Source organism: Bos javanicus, chromosome 24 (assembly GCF_032452875.1).
Source record: "Bos javanicus breed banteng chromosome 24, ARS-OSU_banteng_1.0, whole genome shotgun sequence".
In the NCBI taxonomy this organism is placed as follows: domain Eukaryota; kingdom Metazoa; phylum Chordata; class Mammalia; order Artiodactyla; family Bovidae; genus Bos; species Bos javanicus.
In genome coordinates, this window is record NC_083891.1 from 2,627,416 (window position 1) to 2,639,810 (window position 12,395).

Genomic DNA, 12,395 nt, shown 5'->3' on the forward strand with positions numbered 1-12,395 from the left:
GAACTTTTCAAGGATTTAAGAAAAAAAAGTGATATTTTAAAACTGATATCCAGTAGAACGCTAGTTCTGAAGTCTTCCCAGTGGGACCCCATCTTGATCTGCTGTTAATCTGCAGATACTCTGCGCCTGGACTCCCCTAAGCGCCTTTAGCAGGAAGTTAGGTGAAACGCACACCCCGAGCGGTTGGTAAAGCACGCGCGGCTGGGACCACCGGAAGGATATCCGAGTATAAATCTGGATTCGAGGCTTAGCGCTCAGGTGCCCGAGTCGGCTGGAAATGCATCCCCAGCACGCCTGCACGTATGGATGCGTGCTCGTGTGTGTATCCGTGTGTGCGCGTCAACAGCTTCCCCTAACTGGATCTGCGGCAGCGCTGGCCCTCGGGAAGCAGGGGCGACAACTAGCCACTGGGATCGTGATTCAGTGCTATTAGGGGAAGAATTATCTGTGTCTGAGTCATCGCGAGCCTCCAGACTTTCCCCGCAGTGTGGCAGAACTTTGTGCTGATGAGACAATAGTGGAGCGTGTGCGTTTCCTACAGGGCAGACCATTCCGGTGCTGGGGGAAGCCTCGGGCCTGCGCCCAGCTGCTGGGGCCCGGCCCCCTCCCCGCGCCGCGTAGCCCCCGGAGCCCGGCCGGCGCCGGGGTCCCCGCGGGGCGGGCGCGTCCCGGGCGCGCGCGAGCGGCGCGGGGAGGGGGCCGGGCGCGTGGCGGGCCCCGCGCGCCCTCGCGCGTCCCCCGCGCCCGGGCGCAGCTGGCGCGGTCGGTCTAGTGCAGCGCTCGGCTCCGCGCCTCGGGCGCTCGGCTTCACCTTCAGAGGCGCGGGGCGTGCGCGTCCTTCTCCCCTGGCCTCCGCCTACCCTGCAAGGTAGGGGCTGCGATGGGGGCGCGGCGGGGCCGGCGGGGGCGGGGGGCGCGGGGACCAGGCCTCGACGTGTGGGGGACCCGGCGTGCGCCGCGGGGGTGGGGGCGCCGGGGAGGGGCTCCGGGGCGCGGGGAGGGCTGCTCGCTTCCTCGGTGGGTAGTTGCTCCGCTCCGCAATTCCGGGAGAGGGAAGATGCAACTTCAGGCGGCCGGGCGAGCGCCGGAGAGGTGGCTTTTACCGCAGTGGAGGGGCGGGGTGGGGGCCGGAGGGGAGCGCGGAGGAGGCGCTGGCTTTGTACACTTCGTCAAAGGCGACGCGGGAGGAGGGGAGCTCGGATGCGCTCTCCATCCATTAGAAGACAAAGAGCAAATTGCCTTACTTTAAAGTAAAACGCTCCGGCTAATGAAGGTGGGTGATGGGGTTGCGGAGCCGGAGGAGCCGCTTCAGTTATTAAGGGTTCGGCGGATGGGGTCGTTGCCTGTGGGCACCGAGCTCGGCTGCCTCGGGGACAGGTTTGCAGGAGGGGCGTCGCTTTGCCTCCCCCTCCCCTGGCTCCCTGCCCGTCAGCTGGGAGCGCAGAAGTGACCCTAATGTTAAAAGAAGTGAGAGCTCTGAAGGGAAGTTGGGGCAGGGGTGGGGGTGGGGGCGAGGGTTCTTGCAATGACTCTGAGGAGCGGTGTGGAGGGGGTCTGGCAAGCGGGGGCTCCTCGGAGATACACCCAGCCTGCCAAGGGTGGGAGCAGGGGTGGGGATGGTACTGATCGCTATTTACACCCGGGCATACACTAGGAAAGAATACTTGGGGTGTGTGTATTTGGGGAGGGGAAGGTCGAAAAAGCGCCTGGTCTGCCATTTCCAGGGAGAGCTAACCTACTGAAGAGTTACGATCATTATTTAGATTAAACCGCCTCGTCAAGTTTTAAAGAATAAGTTTGAATGAATAAGTTTGTATGAATAAGTTTGGTAAAAGCCAGCCGAGCTGGGTATTTAAAACAGTGGTTCGTGGAGGAGGTTTGGTGTGCGGTGACAATCAGCGGTGGTGGGCTGGGGGGCCGGTGGACCCCTGCTATCAGGGACCAGGGAGACTGAGCCTTTTACCCGAAAAATGTGGGTCTGTTCGTCAGCCCCGGTTATTATCGGCGTTAATAAGCTCCCCGCTGCAGACCCGGATCTGACCAGGAGCTTCTGGGTTCTGTGTCTGTATCCTACTCATTCCGCTGGGCTTATTGATAAAGAAGTAATTGGTCTCCGGGTGTGCAGAGATCAACTTGCTCAGCCCTCTTTTTAAAATATATTCATCCTGTGCCTTATTTAATCCAGATGCACAAAAAGCCATTTGCTGCTGCATTGTTGGTTTACATTTTTTGAAAAGGCGACTGGTGTAACCTGTGGAATTTGAAATGCAAATAAAAGCTCGTGGGAGTTGAGGCAGAACAAATCAGCATTTATAAAGTGAAAAAGATTTAATGTCTCTGAAATCATTGCGGAGAAAAAAAAAAAAACTGGAGAGGGGGAGTGCTTTTTCAGGGAGTGAATTGTGACGTCAGGTCTTTTTGGAAAAGATGTTATTTTTAAGGTCTGAAACCCGGGTATGTAAAGTGCTTACAGGAAAAACAGATTACAAGATTAACATCTGTTAACATGATCGTTTATCTCCAGCCAAAAATAGGTCAGTTCTTTCTTAAGGAAACACTATGACTGGCGCATGCTTAAATAATAAAATTAAAATAATGAATTCATAAATTAGGACCGGCGATGGTGATACTCTGACCTGTGAAGAACATTTTTTAATTTCGAGATCAGTGAAAGGTCAAAGTCCCTTTTGGGTGTTGAGGACAACTTCACCCCGCGTCCACTACCCGCCCCCCAACCCATGACCCCTCCTTTTCACAGCTAGCTTCCTCTCCGCCCCCACCCCGATTGCTAATTTTCCCTTTCATCCATTGTGGAAGTATAAAATATATTTAAATGGATATTGTCTGACGCCCCCGTAGTTAAAGAAGGCAAACTCTCGGCGCAGATGGCTAACTTTCAGAGCTCTGCTGTTGTTTTACCAATAAATGAAACGGTAGGGAGGGGGGGATAAAAAGGAAACAGCCTTGCAAAGTCTCCCTGCCCCCTGGGTGTGAGTGACGGCTTTCCTGGCCAATCCGCAGCGGCTTTCTCCATCCCGGAGGTAATTTGGGGTGTGAGTGTGTACGCGCGCGCGCGTGCATGCGCCCATGTGTCTGCACACTGTTAAGTCCGACCATCCCCGCGCATCCGCAGGCTCCGAATTTGCACAGCTGTGAGCTGTAGACGTGGACACGCTTTTTCCCGAGTCTGTGCAGCTAGGTAGGCACGCAGCAGTCTCCTCTGAGTGTCCTCCTGTAAAGAATGAGCATCAGAGGTGCTTTCGGATTCAAGGCGAAACCTGCAGAAGGGGAAGCCAAGGAGTGATGTGATTGTGCTTCTCAGAGATTATCGAAATGTGTGGTTTCTCCCGTCTCGTTCCCACGCGACAGACGCGCCGCGCTTCTTGGGGTTAGAGTGTTGGAGCCCACTCGCCCGGCGCTAAGCGTAGCGATATCGGGAATTGTTGAAACTGGTGTTCACTGTGAAAGTGAAGGGCAGCGTGTACCTTCCAACTTCAGATTTTTTTTTCCTCTCTGGCAGTTGATACTCCGTCCGTGGCAGAGCCTAGAATGTGACCAGTTCACGGTCAGGGAAAGTTCAGCTGCCCACCCGACTTACGAACACGGAGCGCTGGCGGCGCGCGCGCGCACAATGCGCACATTCACGCGCGGAGAGCGTCCCGGGCCGCTCCGCGTTTCCTGCGGTTTAGCCCGGCACCCACTTTCCTCGGAATACGAGTGGTGGTGGCGTGTGGAAGTGTGCGGGCCGGACTGGCCGCGCAGCATCTGCTCAGTATTGGAGCCGCGGCGCCGCTTCGCCCCGGGGCGGACGGCGGTGCTGCAGGAAACGGGTTAAGGCCCCACTCGTGCCCCCTCCTTCCTGGAGACTTTCCCTGGGAGGGACCTGCGCCCCGGCCTCGTCCACGCGCGGTGTATCCGGCTGCGGGGCCGCGCAGCGGTCACCCGGACGGTCCATGGGCGATCCCGGGCGACAAGATCCTAACTGGGCGACGAGGTGGTGTCCAGCCCCGCACCCACAGCCCAGGCCGTTCCCGACCCCTAATCCGAGTAAGACTCGGTCCTCCCCTCCGCCCCCCATCTCTGTGAGCTCGCGGATGGAGGAATGGGTAGCAGGGGGAGGTGTCGCTAGATTAAATCATTCCTGTTTCTGCTCCTCCTGGGGTGCGGCGCGGGGCCCGGGGCGCCGGGGGGCGCGGGGGCCGGGTTGGGGCGGGGGCGCTTACCTGCCCGCCCCGGGGGCGGGGGCGGCGGCCGCGCGCGGCCTGGCTCACTGGGGGAGGGCCGGGGGCGGGGCGGGCGGGGCGGGGAGGGGGGAGGGCCCGGCCTGCGCCCCCGCCCCCCGGCGCCCGCCCCCCGCCCCCGTCATGTGGAGCGGACGTCACACGCCTGCACTGTAACCCAAGAAGTGAAAGAGACGGGGACCCACGGCCCAACTTCGCACCGTAACAAAGGCGGGGGTCCGTGCGGGCCGGAGGGGGTCTAGCTGGGGAGGGATCGGGCTCGCCGGAGCGAGTGGGGGATGGAGCTGGGGGTGGGGCCGCCCTGGGGGGAGATGTTGGAGGGGGGGGCTTGGCAGGGGAGTGAGGGCCTGGTCTGGGAGTGGGGTCCTGGCTGGGGCCGGGGGAGCGGGGACCCGGGCAAGGGTCCACGGGGAACGGGGCAGTGAGGGCCGGGGCGGGGGTCCATGCGGAACGGGGCAGTGGGGGCCGGGGCGGGGGTCCGCGCGGAACGGGGAAGTGGGGGCCGGGGCGGGGGTCTGCGGGTGATGGGGCGGTGGGGGCCCGGGCTGGGGTCTGCGCGAGTCCCTGGCCGGGCGGGGGTGTGCGCGGCGGCGCGGACCGCGCTCCAGGGGCCCCGGCGCCGCCAAGGCCAGGTAATTGGTTTCTATTTTAAACTTCACTTTGTCCTGGCGGAGGTGGGGCGGTGGGAAAGGCGTGGCCCCCGGGCGATTACATAAGGGTACGTACCTGATCTGGTCCGGGCGGGGGGCCGCGCGCGGCTTTGGGCGCGAGGGGCTGGTGGGCACCCGGCCCGGGCGTCCCGGTGCGGGGCTGCAGGGCGTGGAGTTGCTGCGCCCTGCCCGTGGGCCCTGGTAGGTGTCGGCCGTGGGGGCCCCGCTGCACCCCACGCTGGGACTGAAAGCCCCAGGGGCTGGGGGCTGGGCCTGCCGGCGGGGTCCACCGCGTAACAAAGGGCAGGGCTGCGGGACCCTGGGCCGCGCGCGGCGCTGACCTAACGGCAAGTCACAGAAGTCTCAATTAAGCGTGCAACAGAAAGGCATTTCCCCCGTGAACCTGCCCTTATTCTCCAGTCTTGATTAAAGATGATTTAAACATTGAGGTGCTCCAACCCGGTGGCTGTGTGAGACATACCATTAAAGGACTGACTGGAGGAGAATCTAGGGTGGTTATTCTCCCAACAGGATCTTCTCCGGATTATTTTTCCTGCCTCCCTATTAATACGATTGGAGTATTTTGGTTGAGGAATGTAAGTGCTACTTTAGGGAACTCGGCATGCCTGCTATTCGGTAGAATCTTTCTGCTGCTGCGCAAAATAGAGCTGATTTTATCATTTGTTTGTTCCTTCATTTTCTCTGGCATTCTTTGATTGTGGCGTCAAAATAGCTGTGTATTTATATTTACACAGACCGGCCAGAATAAAGTGCCCCGCAAGCCACTGCTGCGCAGCTTTCCCTGTGTGTGGAGTGGGAGGGGCGGAGCTGGCCCCGGTCTGAGGGCTCCGGTCCGGGAGAGGGACAGACAGTTCCTTGAGAGCAACTCCCAGCTCCCTTGAATGGGCCCTGGGAGACCCTGAGTTCCGAGCCAGACTCTAGTATTTTGGTAATGGAATTCGAAGTTTGATGTGTTAAGATACAAATATATCATGTCTGGTATTTTTCTTAGTTCATTAGTAGGGCTTTGTTTTAACTTGCCAATTTGAATATAATGAAACGCTTAAACCACAGTAACATTAAAAAAAAAAAAACCCCAAGGGATGTGCCCTCAAACTCACAGAGATGAATGGGAGAAGTCTCTAAAATGAAACAGAACAGTCAAGGAGCCTATTTGGTAGGTAAAGGAGAGGAGTGCTGCTTCGTTTTATTTCTAAAAGCTGTTGTTTGTCAGAGCAGTCTGTCCCAATGGCTTAATATACTGAAACTTACTCGATCAAGAACTTTTAACGTTTGGATGTGTAATTGATATTAGTCACTCATGACCCAAGAGTAGTTTTCATCACCAGTCTTAATCCCATTGTTAATTTGTAAAGGACCTTTAAAGTTGACTAATTTAGAGATTAAAGTTTTCTAGGGCTCTGAAGTCCCATATGTCTAACTTTGTAACATGTCCCACAGACCAACCCAGGGTAAATTAAATGGGTGATGTTTGTGAAAACAGGTCCATGCTGAAATCGCCTTGTCTCCACTTCCATGAATTAAACTTTAAATTCACTTACCTTACCTGCTCCTACTTGAAGATATCTGAGTCTTACAGGTGGCGCATTTGGTGTGGAGATTAAGTTTAGCAACAATTATGGAAAAAAGAAAAGGAGACTTCTTTAAAGAATAGCTGGGAGTGGGGTAAGCTCTAACAGATGGTTTTCAGCCTTACTAAATAGGGAAAAATGATAATGTGACCTAGGAATTTAAGGAGAGTTTAGTCATGGATAGTTCTTGAAAAACCAGTAATTGGTTTATTGGGTCATTGTGGATTTTTATTTATTCATTTTCTAGGATATGTATTGGTCTTATTCATAAGTTACCAGATCGGCTCTTTTATAAAGAATTTTGTGAGAATGCCTGTAAGTCTGGCTAGAGATTGTGTTTAGAGTTTCAGCTGCATTATACCTTAATGGCATAGAAATAGGAAACTGAAATAGAAGCCGATTCCGTTCAGTGGGAAGGAGCTTGTCCAGCCGTGTCTGCTTTCGTTTGTTAATATGTTTGTTGTCAACATTCAGGATACTACACTCTTTTGGTTTTTATTCCATTTTCAACATTGGTGTTAGTTATATCGTTAAAAGTGGTATTTTGCTTATAATGTCATTAGATTTCTAACTGAATAAAGCAACTCTGTTGTGCAGGAAACATAACTTTTTCACTGGTGTTTGATGGCCACATTTAGCTGGAGACAGCTAAATTTTCTCAGTAACAGGCATAGATTTTGGCAGAAGGATAGAACTAATGAAGAAAGCAGAAGAAAGTGAAAAGATTTTGATCAGATATCTGCAGTCATCAATATTTGAACGTAGAAGTAGCATTCCTTCTTCAAAAGGGAATACTCTAGGTGCTATAAATGTTTCTACATCTTAGCTCTTGGATGGAGTTATTCTGACACAATTCTTTAAAAAATGCATCCCTTTGCTTTCCTAAGCCCTCCCCCTCAGAAGTTCTAGACGATGTGGGAAACTTTTCTTTAACTCTCTTCTTGCTGAGTGCTGTTGGGAGATACTAGTGGCTCCCTGTGCCGCCCTGGCCGTCTGCGCTGTGCTCCTCTCGGTGTACTCACAGCAGAGCTAGCACCCAGCACGTGGACCTGGCTTGGCTTGCATAGCACTGGGCACCTTTGATCTTCTTCTCCAGAATTCTGAATGTCTAAATAGGAAAAACTCACTGCATCACCGTCGTTAGCTCCCAGATCCTCACTCTCTTGGTAGGAAACCACATCTCACTTGGCTTTGCGTCTTTCAAGTGAATAGCAGCGTCAGGATGTGGCTTCCTTCTGCAGTCTGATCGGAAAATGCAGAGACCGGCTAGCAGGATGGAGCTTTGGGATGGCAGATGTGAATGTAGGGTGTGGGTGTGCGTCCCTGGGCACCTGGAGTTTGGGTACCAGCAATTTTTTGACTGGTCGCTGGGTTTGGCGCTCACTGGTGGTGTGAGTCACTCGTGAGACTGTGGCCCTTTTCTCCTTCCGGTCTCCTCCTTGGGGATGTCACCCCTGACCTTTTCCAGCTGATGACCAGCAGTATGTTGGCAGCGGTCTGTTTGGGATTAAATGAGCCTTGGGACCATGAGAGTGACAGCATTTTTCAGATTCAAGCCTTGGTGTCTCTTCTGTCTGCCTCCAGAAACAAGTGAATTTGGGGAGGGGGGAGGGGGGACTTTTCTCTTTGATGGAGGGGTGACCTTTGCCCTGAGTGAGATTCACTCCCCACCAGAGTGAGTGTGGGGGCACTGATTTATAGGAGGGCATCCTCTTTATTTTTGGACTCCAGCTATGAATAACTTGCAGTTTACAGAAATGCTGGCAAATTGTCACAAGCCTGTATTAAGAGAGGAATCCTATCAAATGTTTATTTATGAAGAATTTCTTAATAAAACTAACCTTATGGGAAGAATAAGGAAAAAGTTTCATTATAAATTTGAAATGTCTTACCCAGTTCTTTAGAAAGCATCTTTATTTTAAAATTAATTTTCTTCAGGAGAGAGCTGTTTTAGGGTCTCCACTTAAATAGCTATGGGAGGAGTACGCATGCAGGCCCCATAAATGCATTACTTGTAAGTGAGAGTTACACTGTCTGCCAAGGTGTACCAAGTGTGTTTCAGACAGACTGGTCAGAATGAGCAGTTGCAACTGTCTGTTTGGTGTATTCTTTATCCCTCGCATCTGGCTACATGTGATTTGGGCAGCTGCAGATTCTGTTTCCAGAGCTAATGCTGGTTGTCATGTTTATGTCCAGAATGAACTGTTTTCCAGCAGCATATATCGGAATCGTAACAAAGTGTAATTTTTGTGGCTCTCGACATCCCTTAAAAGTAGTTTTCCAAAAAAGAGCTGGTGTTTAGTCTTCGATTCAAATGGCACTGAGAATCACAAAGCAGCAATAATTAGAAATGCAACTCTTTTTGGAACCCAAACATGTAAATACGTGTAAAATGATGAGTCAAGCACCACCGCAGAGTGTCGAAAAAATCAATTCAAAAAGCAGCTCCATTGGGTGTAGGTAGATTTTCCTGTGTATTTCAAATATGTGTTCATTCTGGTAGGTTTTCTTTTTCTTTCTGTTCTGTTGTGGTTGATGATGTTTTGCAGTCAGGAATTTAATCCAGTTGTTACGTTCTGAAAACCGACTTTAAGAAATAGGTATTACATGTGACCTGAAGTTCAGACACTTCCTCAATGGAGGGTTGAAAGGAGGAGACCTAACGTGTTTCCTTCAGGAGGAAAGTAAGCTAGCGCTCTCTTCCTCCAGAACCAGGTAGGCTGCCTCTCACCATTGCTGGCACCGGAGACTGCTGTTGTCAGCTCAGCCCTCGTGCAGCTGTCTTGCTCTTTTCTTGCTCACTCAGGAGATGGGGAGCGTAGGCTAACGTGGTGTTAGCTTTCACGACATGGTTGAAGGGAGACTGAAAAATTGAGGTTCTCTGGTAAAACTCTAGTTTTTTCTTAGGCACTCGGAATTAAAAAAGAAACCCTTTCCCAGCATTATTTGATCTTCACTCGAAAAACCCTCCCTCTCCAACTCTTCCCATGTGAAAGGAAAGGATATTTGTTTAGGAATTTTTGTCCTTTGTCTCAGAGAAGGGCAACATGTGCCTGTGTTTGCCATATGGCACTGTTTAACCTGTGTTGCTCGGACTGACTGGGGCTGCGTGAGGCGCTGATTCCTTCCAACATTCCAGAATGTTCTTTGAAAGTTGGGACAGTGAAGGATGCATCCAGAGTTGTGCTGAGAGGCTGTCCCCGGCTTCCTCAGCGTCTTGTTCGGTTGGTATTTGAGGCTGTGAGCAAGTGTCGCTTTTCTTTTTCTTCCCTGAAATAATGTTTGTGGGAAAAGAGTTTGACATTAAATGTTGGCTGATTGTGTGGATTCAGGAAGACACACAGCCCCGTGTGAGTAGTTAAAACTTCTGCTGGTTGTAAATGGGCTGAAAGTTGGGCTGGTGAGACAGGATTTCCACTGTGTAGTTCCTAATTATTTTGGTGACTTTAACCTAGAGCTAAAAAATATGTGTTATTTTCCTTCTTAAAAAATTAGCTTTTTATTATTATTTTTCTTAATGGATGGATGAACCCTTGAACAGATGGGTGATCCTAATTTATAGTTTAAACTTTTGTGGCTGCTTTTGTTCTGGGATTATCTAAAGGCAAATCTGTGATGTTTTCACTGAAAAATTTGTTTTATTTACACATGTTATTTGGAATGTTTAGATAGACATGTATGTGATCACAAGCTTCTCTGTTACATGCTGCATCTCTGGAATGGATGGATGTGGGCATGGATGAAGAGTCTGCCTCCAATTTTTTGGGGGGGATGTTTTTATTAAGATATAATTGACATTTAACATTGTATGAGTTTAAGGTATACGATATTTTGGTTTGATATTTCTTTAATTGAAGGATGGTTTACAATACATATAGGTATCAGGCGTATAACATAGTAATTGGATATTTTTATGGATTGTACTCCACATAAAGTTATTATAAAATACTGACTGCAGCCCCTGTGCGGTGCATTGTCCTTGTGTCTTGCTTGTCTTCTGTGTATGTAGAGGTACCTTTCACCTCTTGGTCCCCTTCACCTATCTTGCCCGTCCCCCACTCCGCTTGCCCAGAAACTACTAGGCTGTTGACTGTAACTGTGAGTCGGTTTCTGTTCTTATTTATTTACTTTCGGAGAAGGCAATGGCACCCCACTCCAGTACTCTTGCTTGGAAACTCCCATGGATGGAGGAGCCTGTTAGGCTGCAATCCATGGGGTCGCTAAGAGTCGGACACGACTGAGCGACTTCACTTTCACTTTTCACTTTCATGCATTGGAGAAGGAAATGGCAACCCACTCCAGTGTTCTTGCCTGGAGAATCCCAGGGACGGGGGAGCCTGGTGGGCTGCCGTCTATGGGGTCACACAGAGTCGGACACGACTGAAGTGACTTAGCATAGCATTATTTACTGTTAGTTGGGGGGTGGTTACTTCACAATGTTGTGTTGGTTTCTGCCATACATCAGCAGGAATCAGCCATTGGTCTACACGTGGCCCCCTTCTTTTGACTCTCCCTCCCACCCTCCACCCCATCCCACCCCTCAGGGCCATCACTGAGCCACGGGGTTGAGCTCCCTGTGCTATACAGCGCCTTCCCACTAACTGTTTCACATGTGTAATGTGTGTTTCAGTGCTACTCTTCTTGTTTTTAAGGTCCCGTATGGCTGCAGAGCTGCCCATCAAAGCTCCTGGGTCTCTAGACAGTTTCTTGCTGAGTCAGCCTCCTCAGCTTTAATCATGCTGTTCCCCGTTTTAAGGAAAGAAGTGAACACATTACCTTCGTCCATGTGTGTGTTGCCTGTAAAGTGCACGTGGGCACGTGAGGATGGGAGGGTAGTGCTGGGCACCACTCAGGGAGTCAGACGGATGAGAATCACGCAGGTGGGCACATGAGGATGGGGGTTGGGGCGGGCCGGGTACCGCTCAGGGAGTCTGAGAGATGTGAACTGTGCAGGTGGGCACCTGAGGATGGAAGGCAGGGCCAGGTACTGCTCAGGGAGTCTGAGTGATGTGAACGAAGGCCACTTTGCCTGACACATAATTCCTATTGACACCATCAGTGACCCAGGGAGATTTCTGTGCCAGTTTGAGAAAATATCATCATTCACATTGGTAATCATAGTCCCAGCAGATTTAGACTCATCACTCCAAGGCTTTCTGTGTCTTTAGCGTGACCATTAGCATAATGGTGATAATTTGTTCCTTTGACTCACACTGAGCATAATTGAAATCAGTGTTATTGTGATGAGCATAGCACAGCCCAGGTGCTCAAGAGGCTTCTTTAGCTCAGAAACGGCTTTTTGCGCTTTAAAACAAGAGGCGAGGATAATGATCTCATTCCAAAAAACAAAAAACAGAACTCTAAGTAAATAACTGAATTCCTAATGTAAAAATACTTGCCATAGCAACGTAAACTTGGGACAATTCTGTAGAGTCATGGGATTAGTGGTTTAGTGGTAGGATTAAAATTGGCCTCAGTAAATTACCCTGGTGACAGAAAAGCAGAGTCTGTTAATGGTTTTACAGGAAGATTGGCTTATCAGTTATTTTCTAGGTTGACGAAAGATTATGGGCTGCTTAAAATTTGAACTTGACAAAGGAAGGTTAATTTTCCTAACAGCTATTATACACTTGAAAGTATCTGTAGGGACTGGTTAAAAAAAGAAGATACCGCAGTTAGAATTTGGGATTTATTTTGTGCATGTGGGTGTCAGTTGATGGACGGTCCAGTGTTTGTTTAGCTACGAATGTTCAGGGCTGTTGAGAGTGTGTATTTCAGCCAGCGGTTAAATGAGGTCTTCCCAGTGTCCATGGAAATAGTAGACTATTTTGGAAAGTGCGTGAGCTCTTTGGGGCCACAAAGGCACCATTTAGACGAGCACTGAGCTGCACGTCGTGGCCCAGGCAGGCTAC

The 12,395-nt window shown here is 50.9% G+C and overlaps 1 protein-coding gene across 5 annotated transcripts in view; it reads left to right on the top strand.

Moving 5' to 3' along the window:
- The first annotated feature begins 706 nt into the window (after positions 1-706).
- The window catches only part of ZNF516 (zinc finger protein 516), a 100,408-nt gene continuing 88,719 nt past the window's right edge, over positions 707-12,395 (top strand). The window contains exon 1 of one of the 5 annotated variants that reach the window (XM_061399502.1): positions 707-868. The gene's annotated coding sequence lies outside the window, so the exon portion shown is untranslated. Of the gene's footprint in view, positions 869-938; positions 1,274-4,279; positions 4,458-12,395 lie in introns of those variants that run through there. The other 4 variants (XM_061399503.1, XM_061399505.1, XM_061399500.1 and 1 more) reach the window with 4 other exon arrangements.